Raw genomic sequence first — 17,935 nt, 5'->3', positions numbered from 1 at the left:
GGACCTCTTGGAGGACCTCAAGGACGACGCCTAGAGGACGACGTCTAGAACGTCCTCAAAGTACCGGGAGACGACATCAGAACTTAAAGCCTAACGTTAGGCCTAACTGTAGGCCTTACGTCAGGCCTAACTGCAGGCCTAACGTCAGGTCTGCTCTTACCCACGTCCGCCCCCCCCCCCCCCCCCCTTCACGTCAAATAGCTGCGCGTACCGGTTGACGACGTTAGACCTCAAATCGTAACGATAGGCCTAACGGCTAGCCTAACGTCAGGCCAGTGCATACCCGCGCCGCCCCACCCCTCCCCCCTTTCCCGCTACGCCGCCAGATGACGCGCGATGCGCCAGATGACTCGTCATGTGGCCGGTGCGGCGTCATATGACGCGTCGCACCCAACGGGAATATAGGTCTCGTTACCCTCAGCCAATGGGAATTTAGGTGCCGTTTTTCACAGGCTTTGCTCCATTGGACAGTTAAGGCTGAACCGCATGTAAGCGATTTAGCGATCGACGAGACGAGCGAAGGCGACAGCGACGAGAGTCAGCGACGAGCGACGATTTCCCACTGTCGCTCGTTAGTTATTACTGGAAAAACAAGACGAGAAATTGAAACAATAGCAAATATAACTTTAGAAATAATTTCTCAATGGTCCACCGAACATCGTCTGAATTTAAATTATTCAAAATGTTACTGTATGTTAATTGCAGCAGGTAAACGCCTTTCCCAAGGAAGACCGCCTACAGTAAGGATTAATAACCATAACCTGAAATATGTAACCACATTACGATTATTAGGGGTTGTCTTTGATGTAAACCTATCCTTTATACCACACATAGAATATCTTAGAGAAAAAATATTAAAACATACATTAAAAATGACAACTTTTGCCAAAATACATTGGGGAATAAATCAAAAACAACAAAAAGAATTATATTTGAGGTGCATAGAAAGATATATAGTTTATGGTGCCAGTATATGGTGGAGAGAAACCCATAACACACATTTATTAAGAAAAGTAATTTCGCTACAACGGATACCTCTCTTAAACATCGCGCGAGCATACAATACATCCAGTAATCTCAGTCTTCCCATATTATGCAACATCCCACCAATACATATTACACTAAAAAAAGAAGTTAAACAATTTTTAATTTTCCAAGAAAATAAAGAAATAGAATGTAATAACCAATTATATAATAAACAGAATACTGAATACATGTACGATCGCTGGATTTTACATCCCTCAAAAAAATTTAAAATAGAATTCCAACAAAACACAACCGTTTCCTGCAACCTACATATATATACAGATGGTTCTTTTTCTCCAAATAAAGTCGGTGCAGCATTTGTGGCCATATTACCAACAGGGACAATAGAAAAGGTATCACAATTTAAACTTCCCAATTATGCAACCATATATGATGCAGAAAGAATAGCATTCGAAGAAGCATTAAAGTATATATTAATTAATAAAAGCAATTCGGAAAGAATAGCCATACATACAGATAGTCTTTCACTCCTTCAAAATCTCGCGAACATCCAAACAAAAACAGAAACCATACATAGATTAAAACAATTAATAATACAAATACAAAATAAAAATACCATACATTTTTTCTATGTGAAGGCTCATGCAGGTGATGAAGGGAATGATCTGGCAGACCACTACGCGAAATTAGCACACTTTAATGGAAGAATAGTTTCTTGTCTTTATTCACAAAAAACCGTTAAAAAAGAATTAAATAAAGAAGTAAGGAGGGAATGGGATGATGAGTGGAAAAGATTGGGCAGAGAAAAAGAACTATTTACATGGATTCCCACTGTATACAACATACCGGAAATGTTCCCATCTTCACATCTTTTAACACAAATTATAACCGGGCATGGAAGATTTCCTTTTTATCTTTTTAGATTTAAAATAACGAATACTAATAATTGCTTTTGCGGACTTCCGACCGCTAATTTCGAACATTATCTAACTACCTGCCCTTGGACATTGACTTTCCGTAACGAATTAAACAAACTTAAATATACCGTATTCGATAATGCTACGAAATGGTCAATTTTGTCGAATGTCAAAGCCATAAAGGTTATGGAGAGGATGATGATGTTTATTCAGGAAGAGGTAGTAACCTAATTAAACAGCAAAAAGGCGTTCAACAGAAAACAGCAGACAACAGGGAATGCAAGATGATGGCTGACAGGGAGGTGGCTTGGTTGACGGTTCATGGCGCGCCTTCCCTTATGGGTTGGTGGGGGGCTACTTGGTGCGCCACCCAGACCAAGAGTCGCCCGGTTTGGCGGATAAATATCTTGCGAACCCGCAGAGAAACCTGAAACCAAAAGGAAAACCTAATTAGAAACAAGGTTGTGGCGTACCATCCCTGAAAAGGTGGTAGGGGGCTACCTGGTGTGCCATCCAGACCAGGAGTCGCCCGGTCCGGCGGATGAAAATCTTCCGGACTCGCACGAAAAACCTTAACCAAAATTGCTGCTTTCAATTGAATTGAATTGAATGGGAAACATCCCTGCAACCTACAATTCAACATATTCTTCTAATTCTAACATCAACCCGCTAAGATACATCGAACCTTGCTGGCCACACATAAAAAGAAAGAAGAAAACATTACAATACTTAATTAAAAAAAAAAAAAAAAAAAAAAAACAATGTAAAGGGACAGATGGTGGATAATTCGATATGAGATATAAAATTTACAAACCAGTAAATGTAACCCTTAACATTCTTTTTACAAAAAGAAAAAAAAAATATATAACTTAACATTCTCCATGTTTCCAAATAGAAGAAAAAATGTAAATATGTAAATAATGTACAAATGTGTATACTGGGAGATCATGTGGATGGCCTGGATTCATAAACTAAGTATGAAAATAGAGTATACCCATCAAAACGGATCATTCTAAACTCATTGATGCAAGTGCTTTCACAAGTGTTACTGCCATATTCTCAAAATAACACATCTTTTAATGTCGTTATTTTGACCTTTAAAACCACTATTTCCCTAATTATCCTTGTGCCCACCTTACATCAGTACATTATTGATAGAAATGACAAAATAATAAATATAGTTGAAAAAAAAAAAAAATTTCTAAATTATATATTCTTAGCTTATCGTAATAAATACTCCACCGAAAGTAACCACTCAAACACTAGCATAATCTGTTTTCACACACATCGCTAATTTTATTTCTCTACATTCGCACCATGTAAATAGCTGTACATAACCAATACGGACTTCACATAATAATTATTTCCTACTAACAAAGCATAGATTTCAAAATTATTCAAATTGTTTTGTGGCGCAATCTAGACAATATTCTACACTATAGTTACCCCACAACTTGACATCACACACCATTATAATTGTATATTTGTATTGTCTTATTCTCTCTCTATATACAGATATTTAGATCCTTTCTTTTTGCATTTATTTATTAGCGTTAACACTGATTCACCAATTATAACTATAAAACCACTTCTTATCTTGAAACACTCAATCAAAAATCAATTCACTTTACAAAACAAGCGAGAGCCTGGCGGTCCGGATATTCCGGTCACTGGGCTTGAATAAGGCTTTCTCAAAACATATTACTTAAAACTTTTCAAAATTTCATTAGTGATAAAATTATTTGACCAAACCATTTTTCGATTAGCTTTAAGCTGACAATTACCAATAGCTATAAACGAACAAAGCAGGTGAACACATGAGCAGGTATATTTATGAATAAACATATTAATAGATTTACTAACTTATTTTACTTCTCATTTTTTACAGCTTACAATAAACCACAAGTTAAAGAAAACACCTCAAGCCAGAAGAAACAGAAACAAGACACAAGGACTGCAACGGGAAATATAAATCGCAAACTATAGAAAAGGAGATTCTAAGAATACACTTAAAGAAAATAAAAAACCCCGCGATTTTTACAGGCCCGTTCAATTGCGAGGTTTCGCTTCTTCCCTTTTTCTAATTGGCAATTTTATACAAAAAAGGCAAAAGCAATTTAGCTTTATTTATTTAATTTATTATATTTTTTTTATTATTTTTATTGGTTTAAACCTGTTATACCTCGAGTGGCACAGGTTGGAGAGAACTTTATTTTTCAGTCTTGTTTCCACTCTCCACTTAGAATTCTAGAATTCTGTCGCTCGTTAGTTATTACTGGAAAAACAAGACGAGAAATTGAAACAATAGCAAATATAACTTTAGAAATAATTTCTCAATGGTCCACCGAACATCGTCTGAATTTAAATTATTCAAAATGTTACTGTATGTTAATTGCAGCAGGTAAACGCCTTTCCCAAGGAAGACCGCCTACAGTAAGGATTAATAACCATAACCTGAAATATGTAACCACATTACGATTATTAGGGGTTGTCTTTGATGTAAACCTATCCTTTATACCACACATAGAATATCTTAGAGAAAAAATATTAAAACATACATTAAAAATGACAACTTTTGCCAAAATACATTGGGGAATAAATCAAAAACAACAAAAAGAATTATATTTGAGGTGCATAGAAAGATATATAGTTTATGGTGCCAGTATATGGTGGAGAGAAACCCATAACACACATTTATTAAGAAAAGTAATTTCGCTACAACGGATACCTCTCTTAAACATCGCGCGAGCATACAATACATCCAGTAATCTCAGTCTTCCCATATTATGCAACATCCCACCAATACATATTACACTAAAAAAAGAAGTTAAACAATTTTTAATTTTCCAAGAAAATAAAGAAATAGAATGTAATAACCAATTATATAATAAACAGAATACTGAATACATGTACGATCGCTGGATTTTACATCCCTCAAAAAAATTTAAAATAGAATTCCAACAAAACACAACCGTTTCCTGCAACCTACATATATATACAGATGGTTCTTTTTCTCCAAATAAAGTCGGTGCAGCATTTGTGGCCATATTACCAACAGGGACAATAGAAAAGGTATCACAATTTAAACTTCCCAATTATGCAACCATATATGATGCAGAAAGAATAGCATTCGAAGAAGCATTAAAGTATATATTAATTAATAAAAGCAATTCGGAAAGAATAGCCATACATACAGATAGTCTTTCACTCCTTCAAAATCTCGCGAACATCCAAACAAAAACAGAAACCATACATAGATTAAAACAATTAATAATACAAATACAAAATAAAAATACCATACATTTTTTCTATGTGAAGGCTCATGCAGGTGATGAAGGGAATGATCTGGCAGACCACTACGCGAAATTAGCACACTTTAATGGAAGAATAGTTTCTTGTCTTTATTCACAAAAAACCGTTAAAAAAGAATTAAATAAAGAAGTAAGGAGGGAATGGGATGATGAGTGGAAAAGATTGGGCAGAGAAAAAGAACTATTTACATGGATTCCCACTGTATACAACATACCGGAAATGTTCCCATCTTCACATCTTTTAACACAAATTATAACCGGGCATGGAAGATTTCCTTTTTATCTTTTTAGATTTAAAATAACGAATACTAATAATTGCTTTTGCGGACTTCCGACCGCTAATTTCGAACATTATCTAACTACCTGCCCTTGGACATTGACTTTCCGTAACGAATTAAACAAACTTAAATATACCGTATTCGATAATGCTACGAAATGGTCAATTTTGTCGAATGTCAAAGCCATAAAGGTTATGGAGCGGATGATGATGTTTATTCAGGAAGAGGTAGTAACCTAATTAAACACCAAAAAGACGTTCAACAGAAAACAGCAGACAACAGGGAATGCAAGATGATGGCTGACAGGGAGGTGGCTTGGTTGACGGTTCATGGCGCGCCTTCCCTTATGGGTTGGTGGGGGGCTACTTGGTGCGCCACCCAGACCAAGAGTCGCCCGGTTTGGCGGATAAATATCTTGCGAACCCGCAGAGAAACCTGAAACCAAAAGGAAAACCTAATTAGAAACAAGGTTGTGGCGTACCATCCCTAAGAAGGTGGTAGGGGGCTACCTGGTGTGCCATCCAGACCAGGAGTCGCCCGGTCCGGCGGATGAAAATCTTCCGGACTCGCACGAAAAACCTTAACCAAAATTGCTGCTTTCAATTGAATTGAATGGGAAACATCCCTGCAACCTACAATTCAACATATTCTTCTAATTCTAACATCAACCCGCTAAGATACATCGAACCTTGCTGGCCACACATAAAAAGAAAGAAGAAAACATTACAATACTTAATTAAAAATAAAAAAAAAAAAAAAAACAATGTAAAGGGACAGATGGTGGATAATTCGATATGAGATATAAAATTTACAAGCCAGTAATTGTAACCCTTAACATTCTTTTTACAAAAAGAAAAAAAAATATATAACTTAACATTCTCCATGTTTCCAAATAGAAGAAAAAATGTAAATATGTAAATAATGTACAAATGTGTATACTGGGAGATCATGTGGATGGCCTGAATTCATAAACTAAGTATGAAAATAGAGTATACCCATCAAAACGGATCATTCTAAACTCATTGGTGCAAGTGCTTTCACAAGTGTTACTGCCATATTCTCAAAATAACACATCTTTTAATGTCGTTATTTTGACCTTTAAAACCACTATTTCCCTAATTATCCTTGTACCCACCTTACATCAGTACATTATTGATAGAAATGACAAAATAATAAATATAATTGAAAAAAAAAAAATTTTCTAAATTATATATTCTTAGCTTATCGTAATAAATACTCCACCGAAAATAACCACTCAAACACTAGCATAATCTGTTTTCACACACATCGCTAATTTTATTTCTCTACATTCGCACCATGTAAATAGCTGTACATAACCAATACGGACTTCACATAATAATTATTTCCTACTAACAAAGCATCGATTTCAAAATTATTCAAATTGTTTTGTGGCGCAATCTAGACAATATTCTACACTATAGTTACCCCACAACTTGACATCACACACCATTATAATTGTATATTTGTATTGTCTTATTCTCTCTCTATATACAGATATTTAGATCCTTTCTTTTTGCATTTATTTATTAGCGTTAACACTGATTCACCAATTATAACTATAAAACCACTTCTTATCTTGAAACACTCAATCAAAAATCAATTCACTGTACAAAACAAGCGAGAGCCTGGCGGTCCGGATATTCCGGTCACTGGGCTTGAATAAGGCTTTCTCAAAACATATTACTTAAAACATTTTCAAAATTTCATTAGTGATAAAATTATTTGACCAAACCATTTTTCGATTAGCTTTAAGCTGACAATTACCAATAGCTATAAACGAACAAAGCAGGTGAACACATGAGCAGGTATATTTATGAATAAACATATTAATAGATTTACTAACTTATTTTACTTCTCATTTTTTACAGCTTACAATAAACCACAAGTTAAAGAAAACACCTCAAGCCAGAAGAAACAGAAACAAGACACAAGGACTGCAACGGGAAATATAAATCGCAAACTATAGAAAAGGAGATTCTAAGAATACACTTAAAGAAAATAAAAAACCCCGCGATTTTTACAGGCCCGTTCAATTGCGAGGTTTCGCTTCTTCCCTTTTTCCAATTGGCAATTTTATACAAAAAAGGCAAAAGCAATTTAGCTTTATTTATTTAATTTATTATATTTTTTTTTTATTATTTTTATTGGTTTAAACCTGTTATACCTCGAGTGGCACAGGTTGGAGAGAACTTTATTTTTCAGTCTTGTTTCCACTCTCCACTTAGAACTCTGTCGCTCGTCGCGTCGCTCGGTTCTTGAATTTCTAGAAAACGTCGCTCATCGCCTTGGTTGCTTGCTCCTTCCGCTTTCATGCGGTTTGACGCATCACGCGACTTACCGTGCGACAACGACGTGGGTCGCCGTCGCTTGTCTCGTCTCTTGCAAAATCGCTTAGATGCGGTTTATACTTTAATGCTTTCGCGTTAAAACGAAGGAATCACAGCCCCGCCTCTTCCCTCCGGCGAGGGAGTCGCCAATTTTCCTCCGGTCAAACCTTGTCGGCGTTACCCCAGCACCGGGCCCACTGCGGGACAGGGTTGACTTTGTTCCGGAGCCACGTGAGAGGGAGTCCCGAATTTCTTCTGTCCCGCCTGTCCGCAGCTGTGCTAGTTAGTTGTGCATTATTCAATTTTCCGTACATAATTTCCACCAATCTTCTAATGGCCTCTTTGTGAGTGTAATTCTTTTCTCTTCCGTTCTCGCATCGTAGCCAGAAAAAGCGAGGGCCCCGGCCAAATCTGTTACCCCTTCAGGGAGGCCAGGGCGAAGCCCCATGCACTTCAAAACCAAGTGTTGTAGTGTCTCTCTCTGTCACTATGGGAGGAAACGCTTAATGTGTCTGTCTCCTGGAATTCAGTCCCACACGCCCCTCGCCCTCAAAACCCCCGTGCTCGCCTCAAACAGTAAAGAACTTCCCAGTGAATTGTCAAATACATTTTCCTTTCTTACGCCCTGTTTTTGCGTCCTGTACATTATTAGAGCTGAATTTTCTTGCGTTCTTACCTACAACATTTTTCTTTCTGCCTCTTTCACTCACTTTTCCATTGAATTAGTCTGCTCAGCCCCATCACTAGTGTGTAGGTGTTTAAATGTAAGCTTTCGAGTTCGGTTTGTCCATTTTGTGTTTAAACTTTTCATGTATAAATACTTGAATACATGCCGCGCCCACCGCGTATCATCCATTTCGGTCAACCTTTGCTCAAATTTTAACCAACTAACTGCCTCTCTGCTCTCAAAATACGACCAGCCCATGACCCCCTGTACTCCCTCATTTGGTGTCTTCGGAAGTGCTCCCAGTGTCAATCTGCCTATACTTTTTTGTCAAATTTCTAGCCCCGATTGAACCTCTGATTGCATGCACAGTGCCCCTTTGCCATAAGACGGTCCTGGCACCATCACTTTTTCCCATGTACCCTTGAGCACTTCAGATCCATTATAGTTCCATAATGCCTTTAGCTTCAAGATAGATGAATTTATTTTCCTTTTATTAATTACATTCTCATCATATTCCTCTTTTGGTAATTTCCGTCGCGCGAGGCTGGGGGCAGGGGGGGCGGGGGTGCATAACAGCCTCGGTGCGAGCGCCGCTAGCGTCGATTGACATCCCCTTCAGCTTGCCCTTCTGGCATACTCCGTGCACTCTTAAGCCTGTTTCACATGCGGCGATTTTGGCCCTAAAGCGGCGCGATTTCTGCCGTCGCGGCGCTCGTGCCGCTCAGTTGCTGGAGCTGGCCAGAGCGCCGCGACGGCAGAAATCGCGCCGCTCTAGGGCCAAAACTGCTGCATGTGAACTAGGCTTTAAGCTGAAACTGGAAGCTTCGCCTTCAGCGCGAGCTCACTGGCTTCCGGGGTGCTTTGATTGCGCGTGCCCTGGCGTTCACACTTGTGTTAGCAAGGGCAGAAAGCTCGCGCTGAAGGAGGAGCTTCTAGTCTCAGTTAAGGGTGAACGGATTATAGTAAGCTCGATGCCACGTGCTACCACGTGCGCTTTGGAGGGTCTTGTTTTGTCACAGTTTGCGTGACGTGAACCGGATTTTCTGCATTCGCCACGGGTTGCTTGACTTGTGCTTGATTTTTCAAGCTCGTTTTTATGCCGTCCTCGCCGTGTGCCCCCTGCAAGGCCGCTTGAAAAGGAGTGGGATTGCTCGATATGGTCGAAAATTGGTGAAAATGTCCACTCACTTTGACACCACTGCTATCGGTCAAGTCGGATAGACGTTAGAAACAACCTCGTCGCGTTTCCACAAAAACTTTGGAAAAGGATCGCTGATAATCGCCGAAAAACGCAGGATCTCATGCAAGAGACATCCGTCCTCTATGCGCAACCCTCGTCGTTTTTACAATACCCAAGCATGGCTACTTTCCCTTCTCTATAATGCACTTAGGGCTCGTGCTTTTTTTTTTGTTATCGTAAACACCGCCGTCACAGGTTGTATCTTGGCAGAGACGGTATGGAGTCTTCTGAGAGGGGTTTCCGGATTGTTGCCATTTGGAAACTGCGACACATCTACCTCCTCGTGTTCCTAAAAAAGTTTTTAGGTCGACGACATGAATGGACCCGCACACTTTACCACATTCGTAATGGACCATGCAGCTCATAAGACAGGTTGAAGAGCTTCTTGCTAACACTGTAGGGTCCCTCCTCCTTTTTGCTAAGGAGGCCGTGAAGCCTCTAGCAGCATCACTCAGCGGATGAGTTCGCTTCAATGCCAGATTTAAACTGTAGATTTCGCCTCCCCGCGCTGTAAAGTTTGGTCTACTGCAGCATCGATACGTCGAGGCTTTCTGGAGTTTCCCGCAAGTTCTCTGTGAAACGCTCCAGGCGATCTGCAAACTGCGTAGTGGTGCACTGCATGCCTGCTGGATCTGTGCAAAGGCAATTTCCCAGGGGAAACGCGAGTTTTTTTTCCAAATTTAAGTAGAGCCAGAGTGAAACCCGTGGACCGGTTGATTGTCGTGCGGGAAGCGAATGCCATTTCTCCCAGTCTTGCGCCCCAGTCTTTGTATCGCTCTGTGTGTGCTACAAGCATCAGATTCAGGCTGCGGTTGATCCTTTTCTTGATATTTGCCTGTGGATAATATGGCAAAGTCAGTTTGTGCAATATTCTTAGGGCCTTAGACGCCTACATGAACACCTTGCTAACAAAATAAGGCGCGTTGTCTTTAATATAAGACGCGTTGTTTTTAAAGCAAAAGCGCGAACCTCTTAAGAAGGAAGTCCCAGATTTTCCGAGAGTCCAACTTGTGCAAAGGAAACATTTCGACCGACTTCTTGAAGTGGTCGGTCACTACTAGCAAATATTTGTGGCCGCGCGGATAACGGGGAAAGGAACCGACAACGTCCATTAGGCATTGAAAGCTGGCGGAAGGGTGGGACAATCCCAAGGGAAAGCGTGTTAATTCAAGCAATCCTCTTTTGCAAACAAATGTCTTTTTCACGTCAGCCAGGTATTGAAAACAGTCGCGTTTCCGAAGGCGTACATGACTGTGGAAATACTCGGAAAAGGATAACTGTGGCTGGTCGGCATTTCATTTAGTTTCCTGTGGTCTGCGCAAAGTCTCGTAGTGCCATCCTTCTTTGGAGCAAGTACCGCCGACGAAGCCCATGGGCTTTTCGACTCATGTATCGCGCTCGTGTCGATCATTTTCGTGAGTGCCGCATCTAGAAGTTCACGCTTGTGAGCACGTATGGGTCTCGCGTTACACTTTCGAGGCGGCGCACCTTTGGTTTTAATACGGTGCCGTCGAAGACCAGTTTTCCCGGGCCGTTCCGTAAACCATGGCGAGAATGGCTCCAATAAATGTTCGAACCGCTGTTCCTGGCCGCTGCAACCGGGACACTTCTGAACTGCCTCGTGTACACTGTCTGAAAGTAAACGAACTTGCCTTGCAAAGTTTGCCGGTATCGTCTGGCTGAGAATACAGTCCTCCCGTCCCGCAAATTACGTCGGCTATTGTTTCGTCTCTCAAACGGTAGCCGGTTCTAGCGAAATCGATCCTAGCCCGCTCCGCCACGGTATAATTTCTTCCTAGGATTATGGGCACCAATAGCCCAGGCAAGTACACGAAGCGCTCCTTTCACTTTCTTTCATGGAAGGACATTCGCGATCTCACAGCACCGCCAGCAGGTAGTACAGACACCGACGCCACCTGGAAATTTGCGTCCGCTGTCCGAAGATCTATGTTCGTCTTTTGGCACAACTCGAATACGGCACCCCATAAGTGATATGTTAGCGCCTGGATCTAGAAGTGCGGCTATTGGGTAAATTTATTTATTGCTAGTCGTTACGATGTCACGTGAGGTCACGTGATACCATGACGTCACGTAGAAATGCGAAGGCACGTGCCACGACCTCTCTATACGAAACACACCGGGTTATCCGCTACGAAGCTTCGCCAATAGGGAATTTTAGTAAACCGTTACCGTGTACCGCGTACTGCACTACCGGAGCCCCTGAAGCATGTTTTTAAGCGCACGCCCCGTGGTCACGGTACAACCTGGGCGCGCTTCAAAACATGCTTCAGAGGTACGCGGAACACGGCAACATTTTGCTAAAAGTCCCTGACGGTATCTCCTCTAATTACGTTTCGTCACAAAAAAAGAAAAAGGTGTGCTACTAATAAGTGTTGTAAGCACGCCACTTTTATTTTTCTGTAAATTTTTGCGGCAGAATTTCTCGGGCAGTTCTTATATTAGAACGGAAAACAGAAAAGAGGGGGACTTCGGGCTTCTTACAAGTAGCGACGTTTGGGGCACCGAGTGGCGTGACAGTGAAGGTGTTGGCAAGAAAACGATTACAGATTGGCCTTGTCTTGGTTAACTTGTTTCTTATGCCTGTCTTTTTCAGCCTTTTTTTTTTCTTTTCTAATTTGCGACTTCTCGAAGTTGGCAGAATGAAGCGGAACACGCCACGTACTTCTCACGAAGTGTGCTTCGTCAAGTGTTGGTCGTCGTACTTCAAAACGTGGTGCGACCTATTACGGAACTTTAAGCCAGGACGACAATCACTCAACCTGTCCTTATGATAAGGACACTCTTTATACACGACAGCCGCCGCTCGACGCCGTTTGCTCGGAACACCACACAATCGCGTTTCCCGCAATTAAAAAAAAAAAAGAAGAAATCTCGTAGAAAACAACAACAAAACAAAACTCATGCAGAGTCACATTTAATGTGAAGTCGCACGTGAACACACCATTAGTTTATATGTCAGCCTTTTGGACAGGTGACGTCTAATTGTTGACTTAAACAAAAGCCAGATATTAATTTGTCCTGGTTAATTGTGTCGCCCTTTGTACATCACGACTGAAAACATATAAGTCAACTAAAAATAAAATACAATTAAACCGCAACATGTTTACTTAAAATTTCTACTTCTTCATCCTCCGAGTCCCTTTTGTCTATTGGAGCGATGGGCTCTCTCGAATCTTTTGACGAAAAACAGAGGCACTGGATTTTCTAGAGTGCACACAAAACGCGAAGGGATGTGAATTATTTTGATTACAATACGCCAACGCACATACACGCAAAATACACCACCATAATAACCCAACCAAAAAAAAAAAAAAAAAGGGAAACGTGACCTATGAGAACTGCAAACAAAGTAACGGGAGTGACGAGCCTGAACGGTCTCATTTGATTATGTCGAGCAAACACACGTCTCAGGGCATGGACACACACGACGCACCTACCAGTCTTGGTTCGTCTAGCCTCCTCCTGTGTACCCCACATGATGAGATTCGAGTGGTTATTGAATAATGAGTTCCGTACGTCGCCCCATTTTCTTCGAGTAATCAGGTGCTCCGCCGCCAATCTGTGACCGCCAACACGTTGCCTCGTTGTTCTTTTTGTTTGCCCTTATGTAGCCCAGATGATGAGATGCGAATGGCTATCGAAAGGGGATTCACACGGGGGAGAAATCCCTCCCATTGCTCCCTGGGAGGTGCATCACGTGGTACCAACGTCACGCTTTTGCGCGGAGCCGAGCTAACGCAGACACCCCAGGCGGATGGGGGAGCTCTTGCTTGGGCTGCACAAACACTCCCCGTCTTGGTGTAGGATTTCGTTGCAATTGGCGGTATTTTGTTCACGCGCCTGTCAACTTTACAGATTTGGCTCAGCGAGATGCGGGTGGTGGCATCGGGATAACCAAACTTGTTGTGGCTTGCGCTGTTGCGCACGTCGTCGAGGCACCGGTAGGAGACTTCGGTATTCGTCAATGCCTTCCTGAGGCTGCTCCTCATACAACTGTTTTTTTTTTATTTCACGTCCTTTGGGTCGCATCCACCTATTCAACAAGCATTTTTCTTTTAGCAGGAGGCGCTTAGTCGTCTTCTGGATCTAACAGCGCTGCTGCCATAATCACATATCGCCGTTTTATGTGCGCCTACATTTTTCTATTCTCGTCAACGCGCACCGTGCCCTGTTGTCGAGAGTGCGACCGCTACATGCGTCAGATAACACTGACAACATCTCTCAGCTCCCCGCCGTTTGTGTGAATGCTTGAGTCGGGGAGGGTGTCCCGCTGTCCGCGTTCTGCACTACTAATCTGAGACCGTCTTATGTGATGCGATTTAACGCATTTAACGACGCTGGAGACAAATCCTGCGATACGCGCAGAGAGGGGGTGCATATCGACTATGCTCGTGTATGTGTGTGCGCGCGCGCATACAATAATGTTTGGATGTGTTTGCGTGTTCACGCGCATTTGTACATGCAGTTTATGTAAGTATTTCTATGCGTGTGCCCGCGCGCTCGTCGGATTTGCGTGCTTGCGTAATTGAGTGTTAGTAGCTGTGTGAGTATACGTGTGTTAGTACCTGCGTTATTAACCGTGTGAGCATGCCAACTTGTGTCTCTTTATGTATTTGCATTTCCGTGTGCGTGTGTATTGGTATTTGCGTATTCGTGTGCGCGCACATGTGTTTGTGTATGTATGTGTACGTGTGGTCTTCACTGTATGTGATTGAGCGTGCGGTGCCTGCGCGCACGTGTGTTTTTATTTGAGTGTTCATGTTTGCGAATGTTCGCTTGTGTGCGCGTTTTGTCGGCTTGTGTTTTTGTGTCTGTTTGCGTACGGGAGCTTCTACAGGACTCCCCCAGCTTACATCCTCCAACAAGGAAAGGGATTGCCCAAAGCGGAACTTCACAACAGTACCGAGCAATCTAACCAATGCTCAGCAGTACAAACAGGGCCGAGGAGACCCAACTCTCCAGGCAAACCACTAAAGGAAACCGGAGACGGGATCAATAGAGAGGACGAGCCGTCCGCTCATTAATCTGCAGGGCGGGGAAAGAACAAAAGACTTACTCGAACGAAGCCAAGGAAAATGGGCCGAAACGACTGGCGCACTTTCCAAGTCCCATTTAGTCCCCGGCAACGCTGGTGCATCGAGAGAGACACAAAGGAAAAAGAAGACAAAAATAATTTTAAGTCGAGACCGTTCGAGGTAATGAATTGTCCGATCGTACTCCGAGCTCCCGGTTCTCTTCGCATCTCTTGTCTCAGTTTTTGGGGAACCGAGGGGGCCCCGAAGTTAGTCGAATTTTTCAATCGATGCCAACAAAAGCGGGCTTCAAAATGTGTTTCTTTTTTCTTTCTTTTTTTTTTTCTCACGATATTTGAGTCGCATTTTGTCCGACTGTTTGTTTGGTTCTGATTTGTTTCTCGCACCGGGTTCGTTTGCTCAGGAGTAATGGTGGTGTCGATCTCTATAAGGCCTGTTGCAATTTAGGTACGGACCTGAAGTCAAAGTGAGCAGATTAATGATAGCTTGAAGCTGCCCCGACCTCTTTGAATCTGCGTTGTTTGTTTCGGTATGTGCTTTGATAAGATATACTATAAGTCTTACTATGCATGACGAAGAGAAACATAAAGAGAATTCTATCGATTAAGTTCACTCCGTTTCTTAAGCACTGTGCTGAACGTGCGAAAATTTTTTTTTGACAATCAATAGGGTTCATTCGACGGAATTTCGGTGGAGGTGGTTCGTTCTCACCCTCTTTTTACCTGTTTTTATTCGATCAGGGCTACTTGCAATTCATTTATTCCCGCTTTTCTGTCGTTTATTACTCATTTTCATTAGTTTATGACCCCTTTAGAGTCATTTATGATACATTTACAATCCTTTTTTATCCCCTTTATCACTCGTGGAAAGAACCACATCCATCGCCTGAGCGGACACTGGTCTGGGCCGTATTCCAAGGCGGCACGGCGCCTGCTCGTCTCTGGCTCCGCGCCAGCTGTGCGACGCTCGTATTTGTCCGAAGCGCTGACGTCAGCACGCGTCACCTTCCCCCTATCTCCCCGCCGCCGTGGTGAGACATTGCATCTGTAAACACGATACCTCCTCACCACCCCACCCTGCTCGCGACGTCACGCATGGCGCTGACGAACGGACGCACGGAATGACACCGGCGGGTTTTCGTGAAAACGAGCGTTCTGATGCTAACGCATTAAAAACGAGGATGCAAGCAAGTTGGGGACGTTAAACACGATGAATTCACCTAAGACTGGGGTTTTCTAAAAGACTGACCTTGTCTTTGGCTAAGTTCGCCGTGCACAACTTTCGTAGCTTGGCTGATCATGAGGATGGCAATGATGATGATGATACCACTACTATTACAACTACTGATACTACTACAACCACTGATACTACTACAACTACTACTACGACTACTACGACTACGACTGCTACTACTACTACTACTACTAAAATATTATATCAATAATAGCAATAATATTAATATAATTATTACGGATAAAATAATAGCAATAATCAACTGAAAAAGATGAAACAAAGAATGCTTTCAGTCTTCACAGATGAATGTTGGTCGCTGTATACACCTACTGTCACCGAGAGATTAAGGATGGCAGGGTATGTCACGCATCTCATTATAGCTCAACGGCCACCGAGATAACGGCCTTAGAGTTACCGAGATGCATAAACATAATAGGCCACTTTCTACGTTTCTTAAGCTGTCACTTACTGTACAATTTATATATTATGACATGATTACTTCCTCGTGAGATAACTTTGTGGACACATGCGGAAGTAGGGTCGAAACAAACAACACAAATAAATAAAATATAAAAAATAAATAAAAGCGCGTTGTCAAGACTGTTGAAGGTGGGCTTTCCCACTCATGCATCCTTATGCGGTGTAAGCAAAGATCTGGAGGGCGTTTTCTGATAAGATCGTACAACCATATCCGGTGAACATTTTAATTCTTACAAAAAAAAAAAAAAACTTTTTTTTTTTGGCGTTGTTTGTGCACCGAAAAAACGTATTCGAACTTTTCTTTCGTAAATAGTGAAATTTATTTTTTGTAACAAAAATTACAGTTTCGCTCGTAGTCAAGTATGTGTTTCGCTATTTGCGCGAAGTTGGTATTGTGAATAGTTATAAAACACAAACTGTTGTCGCTGTGGATCGAACATATTTTTAGATACTTTGTGCAAAAACTCGTCATACACGTTAAATGACTAGAACATTTGTTTTTCTTTTTTAATTTTTTTTTTTATTTTGTTACATATAATTACAAACATGACAGATAACTTAAAATTTAACCAAACTCAGAGCTTTGTAACTCCACATTAAAAAAAAAATCGGAAACTTGATATTTTTATTTCGGCATTCGTACATGTTTTCATTCGAATTCATAACGCGCATCCTTTTCAAGAATTCACTCAAACGTAGACAGGTTACTTATTTTACAATATCTTGAAAACCATTTTAACAAAAAAGGACACCTTCATTTTGTTTTAATTAAAAAAAATGAATACTACGGGTCGTCGGCAGTTTCTCTGGCTCACATTCCAGTTCGAAGCCCGTGTTTTTTGCGCTGATTAGTTGGAGAGGCGTGTGGTTGCCTGCTACGACGGCCACATGCAATTCGGACTCCTGACTCGATGAGTCTCTGTCACGCACCGGGTTACCGGTGGCGGTCGGCAGCGCGGGGCAGAACGCCGCAGCTCTCTCCGAGGGGGCCCTGCAGAATAGCGAGAAAGACGACGTGCGACCGACGGACGGAGTGAACGCAAAATTCATTGGCAGTATATGCTTTAGAAGTGCACACGAGCTTTAAGTTGGCTTGCTATTGTTGTTTTATTTTATTTATGTTACGGTGCTACAGGTCCCGTTTTATTACATTTATCTTACAATACTACAGCCCAAGTAGAAGTGGATACAAATCATAATTGAAAAGACACTATCACACCCCCTAAACTTGAGCAATATTTGATCTTTCTTTAGAGACAGTTTTTTTTTGGTAGTTATTGGTATTAAAGTTAAAGAAAAAAATATTTTTAGAATTGCAATCAGTTTGAGTCGCCCGTGAAACCTTTATCGCTCTGTTGAGCAAGGGATGTCTAAAGCAAATATTAGGTGATTTGGATCTGACTTCTTGTAAGCTTCGTAC

The 17,935-nt window shown here is 41.5% G+C and overlaps 1 long non-coding RNA gene across 1 annotated transcript; it reads right to left on the bottom strand.

Moving 5' to 3' along the window:
* Positions 1–2,126: 2,126 nt before the first annotated feature.
* LOC120850457 lies at positions 2,127–3,022 on the bottom strand. Its single transcript, XR_005718147.2, has 3 exons — positions 2,899–3,022; positions 2,406–2,475; positions 2,127–2,331 (listed from the first exon to the last, which is right to left on the bottom strand). It is a non-coding gene; the product is annotated as an uncharacterized LOC120850457 (long non-coding RNA).
* Positions 3,023–17,935: the final 14,913 nt, after the last annotated feature.

This window comes from Ixodes scapularis, unplaced genomic scaffold, assembly GCF_016920785.2.
Source record: "Ixodes scapularis isolate PalLabHiFi unplaced genomic scaffold, ASM1692078v2 PGA_scaffold3__209_contigs__length_174095766, whole genome shotgun sequence".
Taxonomy (NCBI): Eukaryota; Metazoa; Arthropoda; class Arachnida; order Ixodida; family Ixodidae; genus Ixodes; species Ixodes scapularis.
This window is presented reverse-complemented; position numbering and strand designations above follow the sequence as displayed.